Here is an 8,249-nt window from a genome sequence, read left to right as displayed (position 1 = left end):
TGGAGATGACAAGATGAGTCATGAATTTGCTAATGAGATGAAGAAAGAGTTTGAGATGTCACTCATAGGGGAGATTAAGTTCTTCATTGGACTACAGATCCAGCAGATGAAATATGGAATCTTTATCACTCAGTCCAAATATGTCAAAGAGGTGTTGAAGACCTTTGGCATGGAAGATAGAAAACCGGTTGGTACACCGATGGTGACCGGTTGCAAATTGTCAAAAGAGGATGATTCTGCATTGGTTGATGAGAAGGAATACCGATCAATGATTGGTAAGTTGCATTATGTAGTGCATAGCAGACCGGATATTGCACATGCAGTTGGCATTACTGCAAGGTTCCAGAAAAGTCCAAGAGAATCCCACTTGTTTGCAGTCAAGCGGATTCTTAGGTATCTGAAGGGAACAGTTGACTATGGATTGTGGTACCCATACAGCAATAATTTCATTCTAAAAGTATTCATAGATGCTGATTGGGCAGGTAATGTGGATGACCGGAAAAGCACAACCGATGGTGCATTCTTTCTCAGTGGTAGACTGGTCTCATGGATGAGTAAAAAGTAGAGTTGTATCTCTCAGTCTACAGCGGAAGCAGAGTATGTTGCAGCTTTCATGAACTGCACTCAAACAATCTGGATAAAGCATGTTTTAAATGGCTTCAAAATCCTTGTATCTGAACTGGTAAGTATATTCTGTGATAACACAAGTGCTATCAATATTTCAAAGAATCCGGTTTTACATTCTAGAACCAAGCATTTTGAGCTTAAGTATCATTTCTTGAGGGAAAAGGTTCAGAATAAAGAGATTGCACTGGAACATGTTTCCAATAAGGAGCAGTTAGCAGACATATTCACCAAGCCTCTCCCAAAGACTACATTTGTGCATTTTTGAGGTGAATTGGGGGTTATGCCCCTTTAGGAGGTGAACTAAAAGTATTTGTTCCACATCAATCAGGTATTGCATAGTCAAATTTTTGTTGATTGATGTGTTGAAGGATGCTACTCCTCAGGGAGAGCAGCATAATGGAACAGGGATACTTGTGCCTCCACTTTGGCATTGATGTCAAAGGGGGAGAAGGAGTGAAGCAGAAAAGATATCTGCAGAAAATGTGGGAGAAAATGTGAAGCGGAGAGATATCTTTGTATATTGCCATCAATGCCAAAGGGGGAGATTGTTGGCATTATGTGAACCGGTATGAGGACATAATGATATTGTATGTTGTCATTGATGTCAATATGTGATATGATGTGAACCAGCATATGTGAACCGGCATATGTGTGAACCGGTATATATGCCAAAGTGAAGTGGTATATTTATTCAAGATGAACCGGCATGTCAAGGTGAACCGGGATGTAGTTATGGGAACTGGCACATGGAAGCATTGTATGACTACCGGTTGGTAGTTAATTTCCACTTCAGGATTTCTGGTTGGAGTACCTTAAGCCTGTGTGACTCAATCGGTGATCTCTATGTGATGAATTAGCAGTATAACGGAGAACATATCGTGTTGCCACGTAAGCCCTATGCGCGTGAAGGATCTTGCATGAAGAAGACTATCCCTATCCACCTTGGGAATGTGTGAAGTTTTTCAAATGGTGATAACGCATGATGGGTTATCAACCGCCATGAAATTGGTGGATAATGGACGATGGAGAATGTCTTGAGATCGATTCAATATTGTTGCATTTAATGCAGTATGATTCAACGGTCGATATTGAACCGTTTGAATTGCTTAACCTAACAGGTTTAGGGTTTAGGGTTTTTGCTACTGACCTGTCTGTTTCCTATAAGGTCGATGTTGTGTTTCTTTCTAAAGTTGTTGGCAAAAGTTGTATGTGTGTATCCAAGGGAAGTGATACGTGATTCTTGCCAGACCAAAAGAGAGAGAGGAGATACCTGCCAAGTGAATGTGCAGAAGGTGAAGAGGAACCAAAATGGATCTGCATTAGCATTGAGTGTTGTTACTAGATCATTGTAATTCCTGTTGATCTTTAACCACTTCAACAGTTGTGAAATCCCTTAACAGGGTAGCCTTAACCGATTTGATACAAATCCTTTAACAGGGTAACTCAAAGTTATTGAATTCTGGGAAGCTATAGAGCTCTAGAGATCCTTTAGCTATTGAGTTCTTGAAATCCTCTAGCAAGGTAACCCTAACCTGGTTTAACCCTTAACTAGGTATTATAGCCATCCCTTAACCGGGTGATCCCTAATAGGATCGGTTCCTAGCAGAACCTATTGTAATGTCTTTAACCAGACAAGGCTCCTAACAGAGCAGACTTCTAAAGAGTTCAAAAAGTAGCTTGTGGGTATTTATTCCCACCATGGTTTTTCCCAGTTGGGTTTCCACGTGAAAAATATGTGTGTCATGTGTGATGCTTTTATCTTGTGATGCTTTGTTATTACCTGTTAAGCATATGATGGTTCTATGTTTTATGCCTGTCTATAAAACATATTGAACTAACTATTGTGAAGATCTTATGATAGTTTACCTGTTCATGCATGAGGGTGTAATGGTACTACAGTATTGAGCTAAGAGGAAAGCTAAGTGAGTAACCGGTTTATGATTGTTCTGGGTCTTACCGGTTGCACTCTGTTTCAACCAATGTCACTGCTTGCCAGTCATTTGGTGTATTTGTTGTCAAACTGGTTTTAGACTATAATTTGTCTGTACTGATTCACCCCCCCCCTCTCAGTACCGATTTGGTACTATTCGTTCATCATTGAGTTATCAGTTTAATGCATGAAACAGAAAGACAAATAACATCCACAACACATAACACAGATATTTGTATGTGGAAACCCTATAAGGGGAAAAACCACGGTGAGAAACCTTACCCACAATCATATGATACTACTGTAGATAGTATGTGTGTACAAATGGGGTTTGCACATGCAAAAAGGCCAACTACTTAGAGCTCAGTGCTCAATCACAAAATGGGAGTCACACTGACTACAATTGGATGGTTAATCCAATGATAATGTACTACTCAAAATAGCATCTTCATATGTTGGATTCAGTACCAGTTAAGCTCTGATTGTCTTCTTCATACCTTCCTTGAATCTTCAAATGATATCTTTTTGTATAGCTCTTCTTATATTCGCATATACCTTATTATATTCCCTTTCAACTTCTCCATAATCTCACAAATGAGATCTTACATATATACCAAAACCTAAGACCAAATGTGTAGGTCAGCTCACTAAGAATATCACAATTAAATCAATTACAAATGAATCAATATGTGATGCATCATGTCGGATTAATGCATTTACAATAATAACCAATCAATAAAACATCTCCATAACATGTCGTGCTGATCTGGAATAGATAACGCTTACCGGTCCATAACCTAGACCTTTTTACAGGTAACAGCAAATATGCAAACTCGATTAGACCAATAACCAAATCACCAAAACCAAGTGTCCAAATAATGTCTTCGACATAGCCAAGTAATTTCCAAATGATAACAGATCATCCTCAGTGCAGGTGAACAATAGAACCTGCCAATGAACTGGATACCGGTGACTGTGCATAAGTCACTGAACATGCCGGTGAACATAACCAAAGATCTTCAATGCTGATAAGTGTTCACAAGTGTTGACAAGTGTTGACATCAATGACAAAATCAATGCAACACGTCCATAATACCAACACTTGTTGAGCAACAAGTCTTTCATTGTTGGGTGAGAAAGTTGAATCTTATTGTTAGAAACCAAGATTCTAAATTTCTTAAGGCTTCTTATAACATCTAGGACATGTTTTTCAACAAATGAGTATCTAGTCTCATAATCATGTAAAAATTGACTAAAGAAAGCAATAGGCTACTCTAAGCCTTCATCATTTTGTTGACACAACATTGCAAAAATAGTATCATCACTCCCAAAAGCATAGAAAATAAAATATTTCTCAAAATTAGGATTTATGAGAGTAGGGGCCACTGCAATTGCCTCTTTTATATCTTCAAATTTGTTCTTACCTTCTTTAGTCCATTGGAACGGTATGTTCTTCTTGAGCATGGTTGTAAGTGGTTGCATCAATGCTGCAATATTAGGAATAAAATTTTTGATGAAGTTAATTCTACCTATGAAGCTTTGAAAACCCTTCTTGTGTGTTGGTAATGGTAGTGCAAGTATGGTTGGTATCCTTTCTAGATCAATGCTATCTAATACCATATTTTGAAACAATATATCCTAGCAGCTTTCCTTCATGGACTGCAAAAATACTCTTTTTGAGATTCAATGATACGCCATACTCCCTGCATCTCTCAAATACCTATCTGAGATAGTCAAGATGTTCATTAGCATTCTTGGAAAAAAATGTTACATCATCTAAGTAAACTAAAACAAACTTATTTATTAGGCCCTGAAATGTGATGTCCATTGCTCTTTGGAATGTTGGTCCTGCATTGGACAATCCAAAAGGCATTTTATTATAAGCCATTGTCCCCAACATGGTGGTAAATGTTGTTTTATACTTGTCCTTTTCTTTGACCAGAATTTGATTATATCTTGAATAACCATCAAGTAGTGAAAATCTCTTTGAACCTAATACAACCTGCAAAATTTGCTCCATTGAGGGCAATGGGTAATGGTCTTTCAGGGACGCTCTATTCAAGTCTCTAAAATCAACATACAGCCTGAGTTTCCCATTATTCTTCCTAAGTGAAACTAGATTAAACACTCAGGATGTGTGTTTTATTGGAAATATGATGTTTCCTTCAATTAGTTTATTTAACTCAATCTTCATAAAGCGTTCTAATTTTGGATTAAGAGCCCTTTGTTTCTGCCTCACTAGTTTTGTATTATCTACCAACTCTATGGTATGTTGAGCTAAATGAGGATCAAATCCTTTCAAGTATTCTTATCTCCATGCAAATATATCACTAAATTCTTGACAAAGTAATATGAAAGCATGCTTTTCTTCAGGGGTGCATACCTTGCCAATTTTCAGCAGCTTGTCCTTGAATATTTCAATGGGCTCATAGTGTTCCTCTTTCACAAACATGTTTCTTTTGTCCTTTCTAACCTGATCATCTGTATTGAAAATTTAATCAAGGGTTACTAAACCCTTGGGCAGCTTGTTAGTTTTCACTTGAAGAAACTAGTTTTCATACTGATCATTGAACTTATGTTAGTTTCTAGCAAAAAATTCAGCTTCTTCAATTTGGAAATTAGTAATCTTCTCATCTGAATCAAAAAATTGTCAAAAAACATTGTTATCTCGGATTGATGGCCTTACAAAAATCTTAACATATTGTTGTACTTGAACATTCTCTAGCTCCTTTGGGATATCAAACTGAGCACCTAAGGCAACTAGTCTATCTGCTTCTTTGTTCTAATTTATAGGTACAGACAACAAGTTAAAGCTTCAAAATATTTAATAAAATCTGAGATTCTATGCTTATACATCTTTAAAACATCATTTTTTGTGACATGAATGTTTCTAACTTGGTTCACCACTAATTCACTATCATCAAAGACTTTTAAACACTTAATATTTTTCTTTCTAGCCCATTCTAGACCATGTGCAAGTGACTCATATTCTGCTATATTATTTGTACAACTGAAAGAAAATCTAAAATCATTGTAATATTTCATAACTTTGGATGAAATAAGCATAGCTCCACCTCTGGAACCTAGTTTACCTCTTGAACCATCAATGTAGAGCTGCGAAACCTGATTTTTTTGCTCTTCTGACTGCTAGTTATGTTGGCTTTCATCTTTTTCAAGGTTAGGAACAACAATACCTTCCTCATGGATCATGTAAATACCAAGTCCTACCTCATCCATGTTGTTGAAATGATCTTCTTCAGTATTCTGAGTTGCCCACTTATCTAAGATCACATCGGGTATGCCTTCAATAGGTGTGTTCGTATCTTGGGCAGCGGGTACTTCTTCATGCTCACGAACAAGAAGATCTACATTTATGGGACTTGGTGTGTATGTTTCCAAATGGTCATTGGCCAAGGGTTCTGATTCAATGGTCACCTTAGTGCCATATCTAGTTCTAAAGAACATGTGAGACTAATCAAAGGAAAGGTAACCTCCCAACTTAGTTGTGAAATCCATAGATAGGCAGATAGAAAAATATGATGGTAGATCACTTATATAGATATCCTGTGGGATTACAAAATTAGGACAAGCATGTAAGGTTAGACCAAGGTCTTTGATAACTACAACTGACTTTACTGTTGTACCATCTAGCTGGACAACTCCTCTAAAAATGGGTTCATATGTCAAACCAAGTTTGTTAGCTAGTTGTTTAGGCATTACTGAACTACAAGCTCCTAAATCTATCATACAATTATGGATTAGATGTTGGCCTACTATGAAGGCCACATAAAAAGGAGCAGGATTTTTTGTTTGGGTTGGTTGACTACTCTTATCCTAAGTATCATTGGTTAGCACAACTTTAGGCTAATATTTTTGAGCCTCATTGGTCAAGGAAAGATTAGCTAAGGCTTCCTGCAGCAAGTCTTTTTGACTGGGAATGTGCAATGCGTCTATAATAGACATGGAAACAATGGTGTTTTTCATAGATACAACAATATTAAAAGTTGGACCACTAACATTTTGTTGTACTTTTGGAACAATAGGCTCTTCTTGTGCTGGTTTAGGCTGAAAGTGTACTTTTTGCTATTGTCTTGCTATTGCAAGTTGTCCTCTTGGTAAAATTTGTACATTTTGGATAGGTAGAGATACCCTAGAAGCTTGTAGAAGCTTGTTGTTTTGAGTTATCTTGCTCATGTTTTGCCTTGTCAGTCTGTTGTTGATTAGTTCCATCTTGTTGTCCATTATTTACAGCTTATTGTTGATGATTTATAGCTTGGTTTCCTATCTTAATAGCATGCTTATTTGACCTTATATTGGCAGCAATAGGTGTATGAGGTTGATTATGCACTTGTGCCTGATTAACACCACAAAATTCTTCACCATGTCAGTTAATTAAGGCAACATCAGGACCTTCCAGCTCCTCAATAACACCTGCATCTTGAAAAGACAATGAGTTATTTTGTACCATAAGCAATATAAGAATAAGCTCTTTGAAGTTAAGTACTATGCAGGGATAGAAGATGATGAGGCCATGCTTGTGAAATAATTTGTTAGGGGCCTTAATGCTCGTATTAGCAGAGGAGTTCAGGTTTTCAAACCCAAGTCTATGAATGTAACTATGAAGAAATCCCGATTAGTTGAGAAGAAATTGTCTATGGCTTTGGGTGGACAGTTAGGTGTGCAGATTGGTAGTGTTCCAGTTTTCGGTTTTGTTGCGAAGGGTACTCAGTTACAGAAAATAGGTTCCACTAGGATTCACCCTCCAATATTGTTCAAGGGTGGACAAAATCAGTTGAAGAAGAAATTTCAGGGTCATGACTTTTCTCGTGGTGGTGATTCTCAGATAGGGAAGGATCGTAACTAGTAGTGTCATAAGTGCTTTTATACTGCTCACCCAACACAAAGTTCACAGTAGAACTACAATAGAGGTAGCTTCCAACAGTCCAGTGCAACTTCGACAAGCAAGGATTTCAGTAGGGGAGGTTGCTTCACTTGTGTGTAGTAGGGTCACATTGCAGTATATTACCCTCAGAGATCAACATAAATGTTTGTAGCTTCAAAACCTATTGTGAGAGATGCAGGGATATCTCGTCAACTGTTTGTGATGGTTGATAACTGTCAGGCTGAGCATCAAGCTGGTATAGTAGTGGAGACCTTAGGAGGGATGGAGGTGGTATTTATTTCCCTATGTTGTTTGATTCGAGAGCTTCAGATTCCTTTATATCTCCTTCTTGAGTGGACCAATGTGGGATCTCGGTGGAAAAGTAAGCAGATAAGTGGAAGGTTGAGTTAGCTACTAGTTCCAAGGTAGGTGTGGATTCTCTTGTTCATGGTTGTGTGTTGGACTTAAGAGTCTTCACCACCCTTGTTGATCTTTGTTTTCTTTCATTGGGATCATATGGTGTTTTCTTGGGCATGGATTAGCTTGAGGTACATCAAGCTAGTATATATTGCCATTGAAAGATGGTGTAGTGCTTTGGTGACCATGGAGAGAGTGTGGATATTGTGAGTGTGCAATGAACCATTTCTCTTTGTATGATTTTTGGTATGCAGTTGAAACGGTGTATGTGGAAAGGGTGTCAGTTGTTTGTAGTAATAGTGAATGATTTGGATGGGGGAGAGAGTTGAGATGATCCCATTTCTTCATCATCCTATTCTTTAGGAGTTTGCAGATGTTCTTCCCGGTGAGATT

This window comes from Cryptomeria japonica, chromosome 1 (assembly GCF_030272615.1).
Source record: "Cryptomeria japonica chromosome 1, Sugi_1.0, whole genome shotgun sequence".
Taxonomy (NCBI): Eukaryota; Viridiplantae; Streptophyta; class Pinopsida; order Cupressales; family Cupressaceae; genus Cryptomeria; species Cryptomeria japonica.
Note: the sequence above shows the minus strand (reverse complement) of the source record.